The 17,751-nt window shown below is 36.3% G+C and overlaps 2 long non-coding RNA genes across 2 annotated transcripts; one reads left to right on the plus strand and one right to left on the minus strand.

The window, feature by feature from the left end:
- Positions 1-319: 319 nt before the first annotated feature.
- On the plus strand, positions 320-4,820 carry LOC108872489 (uncharacterized). Its single transcript, XR_001959230.2, has 5 exons — positions 320-493; positions 1,472-1,535; positions 2,138-2,254; positions 3,470-3,531; positions 4,447-4,820. It is a non-coding gene; the product is annotated as an uncharacterized LOC108872489 (long non-coding RNA).
- Positions 4,821-7,994: 3,174 nt separating this feature from the next.
- Positions 7,995-13,844, minus strand: LOC127142716 (uncharacterized). Its single transcript, XR_007813690.1, has 6 exons — positions 13,761-13,844; positions 12,906-13,347; positions 10,797-11,242; positions 9,942-10,383; positions 8,638-9,104; positions 7,995-8,225 (listed from the first exon to the last, which is right to left on the minus strand). It is a non-coding gene; the product is annotated as an uncharacterized LOC127142716 (long non-coding RNA).
- Positions 13,845-17,751: the final 3,907 nt, after the last annotated feature.

Raw genomic sequence — 17,751 nt, forward strand, 5'->3', positions numbered from 1 at the left:
ATACATATATGTTACAGGAGCATGATAATTTGCTTGGGTATTACAAATTACATGTGGTTGATGTCTAGTTCGTCAGAAAACACAAATAAATACAAATAAAAGAGTTTCACCTTCAGATTTTGTGCACTGATGATGAGTCTGGCGCGCAGCTGTACACCAGATCTTATAATACATCTATCTCTCCGTGGATGTATTTTAAGACCAATCAGAAACAGTTAGAGGCGGGCCAGAGTGGGCTGACCAATCAGCGTTTTCCTACCAATGTTAGCTGACGTATGTCGCAACGTGTCTCCTCATTGGCCATGACATTCAAGGAGGAGCGCAGAGAGGCGGAGAGAACAGATTCAACCCAAGTTTGAACGGTTACCTCTGTTTGCTAGCACTTTGAGAAAACGTGGTTACTGGAGAGGCCTGGATGCTAAAACAAACTTTGGAGCTGCTTTTTTGTCGAACATGAGTGAGACTGGATGCTGAGCACACTTACGGCGTGAAGGTAAGGCAAACAGTTAGCGGCTAGCGTTAGCATTAACGTTAGCAGCGAGCATTAGCATTAACGTTAGCAGCGAGCATTAGCATTCTGTGTAATGATATTTTTAAATTCCATTTTCAGTCGTTTATATCGCGTGGGTAAGAGTGTATTTGTTCCTCTGTGACTGAGGTGTCCCTGACAAGAACTGTGGGCACCTAACATGATAACACAATAGGCTTTTAGTGATTGTCTAAATCTCTGTTTGTTTTCATTGTGCCGACATTTTTTGTCTCTGTCATTTGTGTTTCATCCTGGTCATTTTAACTCCGCTTATGGTGGTTTATTACATATTGCATGGTTTTGCGTCTCTAGCTGGCTATTTTAAAGCTACTTATCGTCAGCTTCTTTGTGATAGTTTTACATTGTATTGTGTCTTTGTGGTTTTGTGTCTATTCCAGGTCAGCTAACGTTTCTTTGTTGCCATTTTGTGTTTCAGTTTGCAGTTAAGCGTCTCATTGTAATCATTTTGCGACTCAGATTTTTTCCCCCTCTGTCGTTTTGTGTGTCTTTGTAGCTTTGTGGTAATAATCCGTCCATAGCCATCAACTGATCCCCTATTGTGTATTATTGATTAGAAATTAGTTAGTGACTTGAGACTTTATTGAACTCAGTTTTGTGTTAAATACAAGCTTGACAACTAGACTTTAACTCTGTGCTCCTCCACAGGTTTTAAGCCTCAAGAGTAGGTCACAATATATGAGCTGGGATTACGGTTAGAAATTATTATAAAACTATTTTAAAAATTGCTTTTCTTTCTGAGATCAATAAAGTCATATTCTAGGAAACACAATTTATTCACCTCAAAACTCAAAGTGTGATTGTCAAGGTTCTAGTATTTAGTTTTCAGTGTTGTATTCTTCTACACTGTTCAAGTTTTGGAGGTGAACTGTTCTTTACTAGTTGGGTTATTTGTTTTTCAAGTGTCGGACTTGTGTTTTCCAGGTTTACTCATTCAGCTGCTGCAGCCTGGACAGAGACACTGGCTCTCACCTTACAAACCAAACAGGTGTGTGTCCTAAAGATTTACCCGGTCTGAAAAAAAAAAAAAAAAAAATTGTTGGTGAGCTGAATTATTTATTTTCCTTACAGTGTTATTGTTTAAATTCTTGGTATTTAATGAGTTTAGTATGGAACAATAATATCTGATCGATTGTGTCTATAAATTGTCAGAAAATAGTGCTAGATATAATAATTTTGAAAAATTCAGAAGAATATGTGAGTTCATTTTCTGCCTGTGGATTGAAGTATAATTAAAAATACCACAATTTAAAACCAAGCTTTTAATAACTTGAGTGAATTTTTTTATTATGCAGTTCACAGTAATATACATGATTCCTCCAGCAATTAGTTGACTGACAATTAATATAGAAATTTAAGATTTCTATATTTTAGTTATTTTTTTCCAAATATTTTTTGTTATTGATTCTTAAAAATGTGACACTTTTATCTTGTCATGTGACAGTAAACACAAACACTAATGTTTGGAAAATGTTGTGGTCCAGCTGTAATTTTGAGTTATCTGTGTTTTCATGGTTAAACTGTTGATGAGGAATAGGTAGTAGTGTATTGATCATTTTCCTTTGTATGTTTCTCTGTGATTTCCTCCAGGTGTCACCCCATTGTCCATGACATCGATTGCTAACATGTTGTCCATGATCACAGAGACATCTCAGAGAGTCTTCGTACAATGAAGAAGTTCTTTGAGACCAGGACAGAGGCCTCCAGGTAATTCACAAACAGCTTTACATCAACTGTCCAACACAGAGCGCTGACGACAAACGTTTTATTTTCAGTAACTGATCTGAAGTCTGAACAGTTTGATCTGTCACAAAAAGTTTATTTACATAGTTCATGAATGCACAGTTCAAAGAAAATGAAGAAATTAAGAAAAAATGTAAACATCAGCTCTGTGTGTCTCTTTCTCTCTTCCTCTCTCCCCCTCGCTCTCTTCAGCCTGGCTTACACCAACTGATTTTTAAAATCTTACCCAATGTAGAAAATTTAAGACACACACACATGACGATAAATAGTGTCAGTTTTGTTCTTAAAGTGTGTGGTGTGCAGAGAGAAGACCAACACAGCACACCACACACTAACAGATTCACCACGAACAACCTGGACTCCCAGAACTCCAAATCTCACACAGTCAAACAAGACTTTAGAGTAAACAAACATAGCGGATGATGATGTCTCTTGTTTGTTGTGCTTCTGTCTTTAGTCAACTTGCTTACTGATTGGCTATCGTTCCGTTCCACATGACAAGTGGATGCAGTGGCTTGCTTGCATGCTTGGCTTTCCTCTGTGCTCCCCCCACACAACAGGATTTCTGATCAGATATATTAAACATTTTTAATGTTTATCAAGGCAGCTCCGTCTTTAGAGCAGATCAGGGAGGGTAAAATCACTCTGAACACACCTCACACCACCTCACACCACAGGAGAATCTGACAAGATCATCTGTAGAACCAACCAATAATCAGACCTTTGCTGACTTTGATCGGGAGGAGGGATTTGGGCCGATAATCAGCCCGATTATCTTCTGGTGTGTACCCCTTTCTCAGTTCAGTGTCACACTAGAAACACTGTCATTTTGCTTCAATTTGGCTTCTGTAAACCAAATTTCAGATCAGTTCTATCAACCGACTTTGGAGAAAAAACATTTCCGTCCCCTGCTGTTGTGTGAATATCAGGAACTGATGGAGTCAGTTCTCTAGTCAGAGCAGCTTCTTCTGTTTTTGTGTAGAAAGCAAAATGTAACTCTTGGACTAGTGCTGATTAGTCCTGAACCAGTTAGTCCACACTGGTTTCTTTGTAGATTCAGTGTCTTTTACTTCTCTATCTTTTGACATTTTGAAGTTCAGTACCCAGAAACTCTGTGCTTTTATTTTGATGTGGTAAAAGTCATGTTTTTATTCATATTTGTTGCGTTTTTCTCCACAGCATTCAAACTTCAACCATTAAATCACAGAGAGAAGAGACAGACATGATGACATTCCCAGAAGGTCAGTGTACATTTATTCTTTTCAGCCTGACTGTCATTACCTCAGCTGCAGTTTGACTCTTTAAAACTGCTTGTCTGGAACAAATAGCAACAAATTAAAGCTGCTGTAACATTTAATTTACAGTTTTAATTACTATTAATATTTTTCAACAATGTAAGTAAATAATATGTACAACAAAATAGGTCTAAAAGGTAAGTGTAAAATCATTTTAAAATAGGTTTGATGAATAGGGTTAAGGCCTTTATATATTCAACCTTTAAAATATATGTATATTTAAAACCTTTAAAAATAGGTCTAAGAGTTAGGTATCAAATCCATTAAAAGTACAAAAGCTTAAACAATAAGTCCAAAAACAAGTACAAAGCCCTTTAAAAATATATATAAAATTAAAACATAAGTATGAAACTTACTTGAAAAAAATTAAAAACTCTTAAAAAATATATTTTCAAAATATTTAAAAATTTATTAAACATGACATCAATCATGACATTTTTCTTAGAATAAAATGATTTGCATATATTTGCGGTTTCAAAATAGAGAAATACAACTCAAAAGTTTAGGAAGGTACTTTTTATTCCAGACAACATTTAAGAAATCACAGCAAAGATAATGACAGACATTTGACCACAATGAAACACTTGTTACAGCTGCTTAGGGTTAATGTAGTTATGAGCAAATATTCCAAAGATGAACATGTCTACTGAGCATCTTTGTGATCAGTTAACTGCTTGTAATAATTGTATCATTAGCAGTTGAATGTTCTCACTGGTGTTTTATAAAGACATATTAGCAAATGTGCTCATAACTACACTACAGAATGAACAAACAACAAACTGTTCACAGCAGTTAGATGGTGGAGGTTTTTTATGTAATTAACAGCTTCGTAACACTTGTGTTTTCTTTCATCCACTTCAGGTCTTCAGCAGCAGTCGTCTTCTCCTCCTGCAGAGACAAGAACACGTGTTAATCACAGAAACTGATAAATTTATTTCCTAAACTTTCTACAACTTAGTATCACATATTTTAGTGTGTTTTTCTAATTACTACAGTCACAGTAATGACTAGAAATAATTCTGAAACTCTAAAACAAGAACCTACTAATTGTTACATAGTTATCTCTCAAATTTCAGCGGTAAACATGACCCATGTATCACAGAGAAAAAGGTGTTTCACTGCACTGTACTTAAAAAGGTATATGAAAATTTTCTAATATTTCTTTTCATTCTAATGAAATTACTGTGTTGATAAATTATTTTACTTACTAATTTTGTTATTTTTCATGACCTATGCAGTGGCACTTTCTTAACAACATAATATCCTGTGCCATTTTTTCAATAACAGAATACACTGACACATTTCTCTGCATTTTTTTTTTTTTGGGGGGGGGGGGGGGATTTTAATGATTTTTTAAAATGACATTTTTATGCCCTACTATTCTAAAACATTTTATGCCTTACTATGCTGAGACAATTTTTGACACCTTACTAAAGTGACTTTTTTTTGACATTTTCTTATGCCTTACTATACTGCGACATTATTTAGTCCTTTTTGACCCCTTACTATACTATGACATTTTTTGACTATTTTTCAAGTCTTAGTTTATTAGGACCATCTTTCTTGTTTTTTTGATGTCTTACTATACTATGGCATTTTTTTGGTGGTTTTTGACTCCCTACTCTACTATGACATTTTTTGAACATTTTTCAAGTCTTACTATACTATGACATTTTTGGTGGTTTTTGACTCCTTACTATACTATGACATTTTTTGACTGTTTTTCATGTCTTACTATACTATGACATTTTTGGAACATTTTTCATGCCTTGCTATACTATGACATTTTTTGGTGGTTTTTGACTATTTTTCATGTCTTACTATACTATGACATTTTTGGAACATTTTTCATGCCTTGCTATACTATGACATTTTTGGTGGTTTTTGACTCCTTACTATACTATGACATTTTTTGACTATTATTCAAGTCTTACTATACTATGACATTTTTTGGTGGTTTTTTGAATCCTTACTATACTATGACATTTTTTGAACATTTTTCATGCCTTACTATACTGTGACATTTTTGGTGGTTTTTGACTCCTTACTATACTATGACATTTTTTGACTATTTTTCATGTCTTACTATACTATGACTTTTTTGGTGGTTTTTGATCCCTTACTATACAATGACATTTTTGGAACATTTTTCATGCCTTGCTATACTATGACATTTTTGGTGGTTTTTGACTCCTTACTATACTATGACATTTTTTAAACAATTTTCATGCCTTACTATACTATGGCATTTTTTTTGGTGGTTTTTGACCCCCTTACTATACTATGACATTTGTTGACCATTTTTGACATTTTTTTGATGCCATACTATACTATGACTTTTTTTGACGTCATACTATACTATGACATTTTTAAAATGTTTTTGACATCATACTGTACTGTGGCAGTTTTTGGTGATTTTTGATGCCATGATTTTTAATGGTTTTTGGTGTCTTAACTATTTTTTACCACTTTTGACACCTTACAGTATTATGGGATTCTTGATGTTTTTTGATGTCTTGCTTATCTTGTCTATGACAATTTTATGATATTTGACCCCTTAGTATACTATGACTGTATTTGGTGGTTATTGAGACCTTCATATAATATGACCTTTGTTGATGGTTTTTTGACATCTTACTCTATACTACAACATTTTTTGTCAAAAAAATGTCATAGTGCCATACTGCACTATGACATTTTTTGATCATTTTCGACATAGACATATACAGTATAATATGGCGTCAAAAACCATGATAAAATGTCATACTATAGTAAAGCATCAAAAATGGTTTTAAAAAAATGCCACGGTAGAGTAAGGCTTCAAAAATGTCATAGTATAGTATGGTGTCAAAAATGGTCAAAAATCTCGTATGGTATGTTGTTGAAAATGGTTAAAAAAATGTCATGGTAGAGTAAGGCATCAACAAATGTCATGGTATAATATAAAGTCGAAAATGGTTAAATGTCATAGTATAGTAGGACATCGAGAATGGTTAAAAAAAAATGTCATGGTAGAGTAAGGCGTCAAAAAATGTCATAGTATATTATGAAGTTGAAAATGGTAAAAAAAATATCTTTGTATACTGAGGCATCAAAAATGGTCAAAAAAATGTCATAGTATGGCTATGACATTTTTGACTATTTTATTATAGTATGGTATCCAAAACCATAAAAAAAGGTCATGGTAGAGCAAGGCGTTAAAAAATGTCATGGTGTAGTGAGGTATCAAAACCATCAAAAGTGGTTTAAAAATGTCATATTATAGTATGTCATCAAAAATGGTCAAATATGTCACAGTATAGTATATTCTATGACATTTTTTAATGCTACAGTTTTAATGCTTTACTGTGGCGTTTTTGATGTCTTAGTATAAAGAGACATTTTTACTTCTATTTTGGATTAGTCTTGCTTCTGTATTGCTATTATATAACAGATTAGTTTTGCTGTTACCTCTAATATTACATTTACTATATAATAGTTTTCTTAATACGTATCAATTCTAAATTTGCAGATAACTTTTACTGTTCCAAACTACATCTAGTAACAGATTACTTTGTCTATTACATCTTACTTCTGACATTGCTAATTACTTTGACATTACTTCTATTAATACAGTTTACTAAAGCATTATTTTTATATTTCAGATTACTTCTATTTTTACCACAGACGTTCACATACTGAGTCACTTTACATTTCAACCTTCATCTTCTTAAAAGATTAAAAATGTCTGTTTTGTGTCATTTTCGTTTAATGAATAACAACCAAATTTACAAAGGTATTAACAGCCAATTATTTGAAAACTAAGTAAATAAGGTCCTTATTTTTTTTTTGGATTACTATTCTGCATTGCTTTTATATTACAGATTACTTTTACTGTTACCTCTAATATTAGATTACTTTTCCTATTACATATTACTTTTCTAATTACATATTACTTCTAAATTTACAGATAAATTGTTGCAAAGTATATCTAGTAACAAGTGACTTGGACTATACATCTTACTTCTGATATTGCGAATTACTTTTATATTCTATTAATACAGATTACTTATACATTATTTTTATAGTGCAGATTACTTCTATTATTACGCTTTTCTGATAAACTGAACACTGAACAAAAACAATGTCAATGCTCTGTGTTGGACAGTTGATGTAAAGCTGTTAGTGAATTACCTGGAAGCCTCTGTCCTGGTCTCAAAGAACTTCTTCATTGTTCAAAGACTCTGTGATCGTGGACTACGTCTCTGTGATCGTGGACAATGTCTCTGAGATTATGGACAAAGTCTCTGTGATCGCGGACAGTGTCTTTGTGATCGTGGACGATGTCTCTGAGATCATAGTGGCTGTCTCTGTGATCATTAACAATGTCTCCATGATCGCGGGCAGTGCCGTCAAATCGGTGACCCCCGTCTCCGCCGATTCTATCGCAAGGTCTCTACGAAGCATGGGACAATGTCTCTGATCAAGGACAACGTCTCTCTCGTCTTTGACAAGGTCTCTGCGATCACGGACAATGTCTCTGATCGTGGACGATGTCTCCCTCATCCTCAACAATGTCTCTCCGATCATGGACCATGTCTCTGTGATCGTGGACCATGTCTCTGTGATCGTGGACCATGTCGTGGATGAAGTGGTGACACCTGGAGGAAACCAAAGAGAAACATACAAAGGAAAATGATCAATACACTACTACCTATTCCTCATCAACAGTTTAACCATGAAAACACAGAGAAATCTTTAACATTACAGCTGAACCACAACATTTAACAAACATTAGAGGCTGTTTCAGAAAATTAACAGTTGACTGTCATCACCTCCTGAACAACCAACAACAATAAATATTTGGAAAAAAGTCAAATAATTATTTGTGTGTCTATCAACTCATCACTGAAGCAGTCATGTACGTTACTTTTACATTACATCTATTAATAAGTTTAATTATACATTATTTTTATATTGCAGATTACTTCTATTATTACACTTTTCTGATATAATGAACACAATGTCAGTGCTCTGTGTTGGACAGTTGATATAAAGCTGTTAGTGAATTACCTGGAAGCCTCTGTCCTGGTCTCAAAGAACTTCTTCATTGTTCAAAGACTCTGTGATCGTGGACTACGTCTCTGTGATCGCGGACAATGTCTCTGAGATTATGGACAAAGTCTCTGTGATCATGGACAGTGTCTTTGTGATCGTGGACGATGTCTCTGAGATCATAGACGCGGTCTCTGTGACCATTAACAATGTCTCCATGATCGCGGGCAGTGCCGTCAAATCGGTGACCCCCGTCTCCGCCGATTCTATCGCAAGGTCTCTACGAAGCATGGGACAATGTCTCTGATCAAGGACAACGTCTCTCTCGTCTTTGACAAGGTCTCTGCGATCACGGACAATGTCTCTGATCGTGGACGATGTCTCCCTCATCCTCAACAATGTCTCTCCGATCATGGACCATGTCTCTGTGATTGTGGACCATGTCTCTGTGATCATGGACCATGTCGTGGACGAAGTGGTGACACCTGGAGGAAACCAAAGAGAAACATACAAAGGAAAATGATCAATACACTACTACCTATTCCTCATCAACAGTTTAACCATGAAAACACAGAGAAATCTTTAACATTACAGCTGAACCACAATATTTAACAAACATTAGAGGCTGCTTCAGAAAATCAACAGTTGACTGTCATCACCTCCTGAACAACCAACAACAACAAATATTATGAAAAAAGTCAAATGATTATTTGTGTGTCAATCAACTCATCACTGAAGCAGTCAGGTATGTTACTGTGAACTGTACAATAAACACTATCATTTAAGTAAATCTTTGAATACAGGATTTTAACTTGTGGTGTTTATTATACTTCAGTAAAGTCTGAATATTTCTTCCACTACAGACGGTCTCATACACAATCATTATTTCACATTTCAACTTTTGACACCTTATTATATCATGATATTTTTTGACTGTTTTTGACGTCTTACTATAATTTGATATTTTTACTTCTATTTTGGATTACTATTCTGCATTGCTTTTATATTACAGATTACTTTTACTGTTACCTCCAATATTAGATTACTTTTCCCATTACATATTACTTTTCTAGTTACATATTACTTCTAAATTTACAAATAAACTGTTGCAAACTATATGGAGTAGCAAGTGACTTTGACTAATACATCTTACTTCTGATATTGCTAATTACTTTTACATTCTATTAATACAGATTACTTATACATTATTTTTATAGTGCAGATTACTTTTATTATTACACTTTTCTGATAAACTGAACACTGAACAAAAACAATGTCAGTCTCTGTGTTGGACAGTTGATGTAAAGCTGTTAGTGAATTACCTGGAGACTTCTGTTCTGGTCTCAAAGAACTTCTTCATTGTACTCTCTGTGATCGTGGACTACGTCTCTGTGATCGCGGACAATGTCTCTGAGATTATGGACAAAGTCTCTGTGATCATGGACAGTGTCTTTGTGATCGTGGACGATGTCTCTGAGATCATAGACGCGGTCTCTGTGACCATTAACAATGTCTCCATGATCGCGGGCAGTGCCGTCAAATCGGTGACCCCCGTCTCCGCCGATTCTATCGCAAGGTCTCTACGAAGCATGGGACAATGTCTCTGATCAAGGACAACGTCTCTCTCGTCTTTGACAAGGTCTCTGCGATCACGGACAATGTCTCTGATCGTGGACGATGTCTCCCTCATCCTCAACAATGTCTCTCCGATCATGGACCATGTCTCTGTGATCGTGGACGATGTCGTGGATGAAGTGGTGACACCTGGAGGAAACCAAAGAGAAACATACAAAGGAAAATGATCAATACACTACTACCTATTCCTCATCAACAGTTTAACCATGAAAACACAGAGAAATCTTTAACATTACAGCTGAACCACAACATTTAACAAACATTAGAGGCTGTTTCAGAAAATCAACAGTTGACTGTCATCACCTCCTGAACAACCAACAACAATAAATATTTGGAAAAAAGTCAAATAATTATTTGTGTGTCTATCAACTCATCACTGAAGCAGTCATGTACGTTACTTTTACATTACATCTATTAATACAGTTTAATTATACATTATTTTTATATTGCAGATTACTTCTATTATTACACTTTTCTGATATAATGAACACAATGTCAGTGCTCTGTGTTGGACAGTTGATATAAAGCTGTTAGTGAATTACCTGGAAGCCTCTGTCCTGGTCTCAAAGAACTTCTTCATTGTTCAAAGACTCTGTGATCGTGGACTACGTCTCTGTGATCGCGGACAATGTCTCTGAGATTATGGACAAAGTCTCTGTGATCATGGACAGTGTCTTTGTGATCGTGGACGATGTCTCTGAGATCATAGATGCTGTCTCTGTGACCATTAACAATGTCTCCATGATCGCGGGCAGTGCCGTCAAATCGGTGACCCCCGTCTCCGCCGATTCTATCGCAAGGTCTCTACGAAGCATGGGACAATGTCTCTGATCAAGGACAACGTCTCTCTCGTCTTTGACAAGGTCTCTGCGATCACGGACAATGTCTCTGATCGTGGACGATGTCTCCCTCATCCTCAACAATGTCTCTCCGATCATGGACCATGTCTCTGTGATCGTGGACGATGTCGTGGATGAAGTGGTGACACCTGGAGGAAACCAAAGAGAAACATACAAAGGAAAATGATCAATACACTACTACCTATTCCTCATCAACAGTTTAACCATGAAAACACAGAGAAATCTTTAACATTACAGCTGAAACACAACATTTAACAAACATTAGAGGCTGTTTCAGAAAATTAACAGTTGACTGTCATCACCTCCTGAACAACCAACAACAATAAATATTTGGAAAAAAGTCAAATAATTATTTGTGTGTCTATCAACTCATCACTGAAGCAGTCATGTACGTTACTTTTACATTACATCTATTAATACAGTTTAATTATACATTATTTTTATATTGCAGATTACTTCTATTATTACACTTTTCTGATATAATGAACACAATGTCAGTGCTCTGTGTTGGACAGTTGATATAAAGCTGTTAGTGAATTACCTGGAAGCCTCAGTCCTGGTCTCAAAGAACTTCTTCATTGTTCAAAGACTCTGTGATCGTGGACTACGTCTCTGTGATCGCGGACAATGTCTCTGAGATTATGGACAAAGTCTCTGTGATCATGGACAGTGTCTTTGTGATCGTGGACGATGTCTCTGAGATCATAGACGCTGTCTCTGTGACCATTAACAATGTCTCCATGATCGCGGGCAGTGCCGTCAAATCGGTGACCCCCGTCTCCGCCGATTCTATCGCAAGGTCTCTACGAAGCATGGGACAATGTCTCTGATCAAGGACAACGTCTCTCTCGTCTTTGACAAGGTCTCTGCGATCACGGACAATGTCTCTGATCGTGGACGATGTCTCCCTCATCCTCAACAATGTCTCTCCGATCATGGACCATGTCTCTGTGATCATGGACCATGTCTCTGTGATCGTGGACCATGTCGTGGACGAAGTGGTGACACCTGGAGGAAACCAAAGAGAAACATACAAAGGAAAATGATCAATACACTACTACCTATTCCTCATCAACAGTTTAACCATGAAAACACAGAGAAATCTTTAACATTACAGCTGAACCACAATATTTAACAAACATTAGAGGCTGTTTCAGAAAATCAACAGTTGACTGTCATCACCTCCTGAACAACCAACAACAACAAATATTATGAAAAAAGTCAAATGATTATTTGTGTGTCAGTCAACTCATCACTGAAGCAGTCAGGTATGTTACTGTGAACTGTACAATAAACACTATCATTTAAGTAAATCTTTGAATACAGGATTTTAACTTGTGGTGTTTATTATACTTCAGTAAAGTCTGAATATTTCTTCCACTACAGACGGTCTCATACACAATCATTATTTCACATTTCAACTTTTGACACCTTACTATATCATGATATTTTTTGACTGTTTTTGACATCTTACTATAATTTGATATTTTTTACTTCTATTTTGGATTACTATTCTGCATTGCTTTTATATTACAGATTACTTTTACTGTTACCTCCAATATTAGATTACTTTTCCCATTACATATTACTTTTCTAGTTACATATTACTTCTAAATTTACAAATAAACTGTTGCAAACTATATGGAGTAGCAAGTGACTTTGACTAATACATCTTACTTTTGATATTGCTAATTACTTTTATTATTACACTTTTCTGATAAACTGAACACTGAACAAAAACAATGTCAGTCTCTGTGTTGGACAGTTGATGTAAAGCTGTTAGTGAATTACCTGGAGACTTCTGTTCTGGTCTCAAAGAACTTCTTCATTGTACTCTCTGTGATCGTGGACTACGTCTCTGTGATCGCGGACAATGTCTCTGAGATTATGGACAAAGTCTCTGTGATCATGGACAGTGTCTTTGTGATCGTGGACGATGTCTCTGAGATCATAGACGCTGTCTCTGTGACCATTAACAATGTCTCCATGATCGCGGGCAGTGCCGTCAAATCGGTGACCCCCGTCTCCGCCGATTCTATCGCAAGGTCTCTACGAAGCATGGGACAATGTCTCTGATCAAGGACAACGTCTCTCTCGTCTTTGACAAGGTCTCTGCGATCACGGACAATGTCTCTGATCGTGGACGATGTCTCCCTCATCCTCAACAATGTCTCTCCGATCATGGACCATGTCTCTGTGATCGTGGACGATGTCGTGGATGAAGTGGTGACACCTGGAGGAAACCAAAGAGAAACATACAAAGGAAAATGATCAATACACTACTACCTATTCCTCATCAACAGTTTAACCATGAAAACACAGAGAAATCTTTAACATTACAGCTGAACCACAACATTTAACAAACATTAGAGGCTGTTTCAGAAAATTAACAGTTGACTGTCATCACCTCCTGAACAACCAACAACAATAAATATTTGGAAAAAAGTCAAATAATTATTTGTGTGTCTATCAACTCATCACTGAAGCAGTCATGTACGTTACTTTTACATTACATCTATTAATACAGTTTAATTATACATTATTTTTATATTGCAGATTACTTCTATTATTACACTTTTCTGATATAATGAACACAATGTCAGTGCTCTGTGTTGGACAGTTGATATAAAGCTGTTAGTGAATTACCTGGAAGCCTCTGTCCTGGTCTCAAAGAACTTCTTCATTGTTCAAAGACTCTGTGATCGTGGACTACGTCTCTGTGATCGCGGACAATGTCTCTGAGATTATGGACAAAGTCTCTGTGATCATGGACAGTGTCTTTGTGATCGTGGACGATGTCTCTGAGATCATAGACGCTGTCTCTGTGACCATTAACAATGTCTCCATGATCGCGGGCAGTGCCGTCAAATCGGTGACCCCCGTCTCCGCCGATTCTATCGCAAGGTCTCTACGAAGCATGGGACAATGTCTCTGATCAAGGACAACATCTCTCTCGTCTTTGACAAGGTCTCTGCGATCGCGGACAATGTCTCTGATCGTGGACGATGTCTCCCTCATCCTCAACAATGTCTCTCCGATCATGGACCATGTCTCTGTGATCGTGGACCATGTCTCTGTGATCATGGACCATGTCGTGGACGAAGTGGTGACACCTGGAGGAAACCAAAGAGAAACATACAAAGGAAAATGATCAATACACTACTACCTATTCCTCATCAACAGTTTAACCATGAAAACACAGAGAAATCTTCAATATTACAGCTGAACAACAATATTTAATAAACATTAGATGCTGTTTCAGAAAATCAACAGTTGACTGTCATCACCAACAACAACAAATATTTGGGAAAAAGTCAAATGATTATTAATTGTGTCTATCAACTAATCACTGAAGCAATCATGAATGTTACAGTGAACTGCACAACAATAATAAACACTATCAGTTAATTTTTGAATGCAGATTTTAACTTGTTTGTTATACTTCAGTAAAAAGTCTGAGTATTTCTTCCACCACAGTCGATCACATACAGAATCATTATTGCACATTTCAACCCTCTTCTTATTAACATACTTAAAATGTCTTTTAACTAAATATGGTCATTATATGCTGTAAAGATATTTTTAAAATCATCCTGTGACCAACAGTTAAAATTAAGACACTTACGAACAACTCACTCCAATATTTTATTTGTAGAATTGATATTGTTTTGTACGGTGTTGTCTAGTATGTCTATCACATAAACATAATTAAGAATTTCTGATCATATACAGTCAAACTGAAATTAAGATATATTTCAATACCATTTTGACTGATCCTTAACAATAACATTTGACATTTTTGATGACGTTTTTTGAGCATTTTGGACTACGTGCTGGATGAAGTGGTGACACCTGGTGACACTTGTTTTTTTTTTAAAATGTTTTTACACTTCTGATATACTGATTACTCAACATAAACAGTTTAATGTCAGTGCTCTGTGTTGGACAGTTGATGAAAAGGTGTTTGTGAATTACCTGGAAGCCTCTGTCCTGGTCTCAAAGAACTTCTTCATTGTACTCTCTGTGATCGTGGACAATGTCTCTGAGATTATGGACAAAGTCTCTGTGATCATGGACAATGTCTTTGTGATCGTGGACGATGTCTCTGAGATCCCAGACGCTGTCTCTGTGACCATCAACAATGTCTCCATGATCGCGGGCAATGCCTTCAAATCGGTGACCCCCGTCTCCGCCGATTCTATCGCAAGGTCTCTACGAAGCATGGGACAATGTCTCTGATCATGGACAACGTCTCTCTCGTCTTTGACAAGGTCTCTGTGATCATAGACGACGTCTCTGATCGTGGACGATGTCTCCCTCATCCTCAACAATGTCTCTCTGATCATGGACCATGTCTCTGCGATCATGAATGATGTCGTGGATGAAGTGGTGACACCTGGAGGAAATAAAAAAGAAACATACAAAGGAAAATGATCAATACACTACTACCTATTCCTCATCAACAATTTAACCATGAAAACACAGAAATATTCAACATTACAGCTGAACCACAACATTTAATAAACATTAGAGGCTGTTTCAGAAAATCAACATTTGACTGTCATCACCACCTGAAGAACCAACAACAATAAATATTTGGGAAAAAGTCAAATGATTATTGATTGTGTCTTATCAACTAATCACTGAAGCAATCATGAATGTTACAGTGAACTGCTCAACAACAATAAACACTATCAGTTAATTTTTGAATGCGGGATTTTAACTTGTGTTGTTTGTTATACTTCAGTATAATCCCATTTTGACTGATCCTTAACAATAACAATCCAAGACAGAAAATTTGCCATTTGTTGGTTCTGATGCAATATTGTTTGGTGAGAAGGTGAGGAGAGTTACAGTGAATTTGTCCACAGAAAAGACAATGACAACTATTCTGAAACATATTTTTTTCAAACCAAGAATGACAAAGACAGAGGCTTGACAGATGAGAATTTATTTTTTGTCATATGATAAATAGCAAATACCGTTGATTAAGCTAAACAAGACATCTGAAAACGCCACCTTGAGCTCTGAACAAGTACAGTTAATACTTTTTTCTGATTTAATAAACACGATTAATTAGTTCTTCTCATATTCAGTACTAAATTCATTAAATACCAAGGTTTGACCTGGGATTTACCCAGGTGACACTAGACAAAAAAAAAAACAAAAAACGAAAGCAGTTGCTGACATTAATAATTCAGGTCATTAACACGTATTTTTCAGACTAGGTAAATGTTTCAGACACATGCCTGTTGGTCTGTAGGGTAATGTTTGTGTGTGTGTGTGCCCAAGCTGCAGCAGCTGAACAAGTAGACCTGGAAAACACAAGTTCAACACTTGAAACACTGATTAACTAATACAAAAGAGTGATGGGAACTTTTTACCACTAAAACCCATACAGTGTAAAAGAAAACAATAGTGAAAACACTAAAGCCTTGACAATTACTTAAATAAAACTTGACTGACCTAAAAGAAAAAACCAATGTAAAAAAAAATCTGAAAGCATAAATTTGACTTTAAAAGCTTAAATTTTGGTGTAATGATTTCTAACTAATCTCAGCTCATACACTGTGGAGGGGCCGAGAGACAAGATGTAGTTTTCAAGCCTTTAACACCAAACTCTACTAAATCAAGTATGAAGTCCAAACAAATGACTAATCACTAGGATTCTCGTCAGACGAGATCTCATGTCACGAGATCCCGCGATATCAATGCGACAGTATTTCTCTTAAGGTGAAAAGCTGCTTCATGAGACAGTTTCCAGCTGCAACTAAATTATGGTGTGTTCCAGTTGTACTTAGAAGTGGGAATTTCTGAGTTCCTAGTCAACTGGAACACCCCATGAAGTTGGATTTCCAACCCGGAAAGTCGGACGAAACCCACCAGCCCGATATACGAATCAAAGATGGCTGCTACTCGCATCAATAGCAGTGAACACTCTGCTAATATTACTGTTTATAGCAACTGTTTTTATCTGTGGACATGTTGCTACGCTGTTTGTATGGGCAGAATACCGCGTAGAGCGTAAGAACAGCTAGTCTGAGATGCGTTTGAATTGGTTCACGGTTATGGTTTAACGTTACGCCTTTTAAGAACAGTTAAATTTGAACTGCTGTCTAAGAACGTTATTAAGTGCTTGCATTAAAATTTAATGTTAACAACTGATGTGTTCTACAGGTGGAGATTTGTTTTGAACATGTCCTAAAAAGCCATTATGAGGCCTTCCTGTGAGCGTCCATGTTTACCCGTCTTCTCCGACCTAGGCCGTCAACTCGTAGGCGACATCATTCTCAGTTCTGAGACCATGTCTATAGTTGTGTATGGCTGTGTAGCTGTAACCACCTCTTAACTCTCCCATCATGCTTCATCTACATTGCTTTGCAGGTGCATTTTGATCTTTCCAGTCATATATTTCATCACTGAAGTTTTCTTAAAAATTGTGTCAAAATGTCATCTCGTCTTGTTCTCGTGTCCCCGAATAGATATTAATCATTCCAGCGGAACCAGAACATCAGAGTGTTTCGGAAAATGGGCTGCTTGCTGTCACATGTGACAAAAAAAGCATCACAACCCTAAGAACCAACAGCAATGTAACTAAAATGTTTGAGGCTCAAACTAATAGAGGAGCACAGAGTTA

Source organism: Lates calcarifer, linkage group LG8 (genome assembly GCF_001640805.2).
Source record: "Lates calcarifer isolate ASB-BC8 linkage group LG8, TLL_Latcal_v3, whole genome shotgun sequence".
In the NCBI taxonomy this organism is placed as follows: domain Eukaryota; kingdom Metazoa; phylum Chordata; class Actinopteri; family Centropomidae; genus Lates; species Lates calcarifer.